Raw genomic sequence first — 380 nt, forward strand, 5'->3', positions numbered from 1 at the left:
CTCGTATTTTCATTTTAACACTCTAAATCTTCCAATCTTCTCTTGCTTGCTCTCATTCTCCCTTCCTATTGCGTCTCCCTTCGTAGAAATCTCAATCCATCCCTTTAGCTTGTTTTCCCTTATCCCAATCTCTTTTCTTCTTGTTCCCTCCTCCCCTCTCCTTATCTCCCCTCGCCTGTCTTTATTTACTTGATATCCGACCATGAGGACAGACATCAATCACAGCTCGTTTTATAAAAATGGAAACGTAACTTTGAAATCGTGTGTTTGTGTTGTAACTTTCCCTGATAGATATATCATCAGCATCTTTGGGTTTCATTTGTAAGCGGTCGTGTTACTTATCATTTCTGGTTATCTGTGTGTCTGTTAATTTGACTATG

The sequence above is a fragment of the Penaeus monodon genome, chromosome 19 (assembly GCF_015228065.2).
Source record: "Penaeus monodon isolate SGIC_2016 chromosome 19, NSTDA_Pmon_1, whole genome shotgun sequence".
NCBI classification, from domain to species: Eukaryota; Metazoa; Arthropoda; class Malacostraca; order Decapoda; family Penaeidae; genus Penaeus; species Penaeus monodon.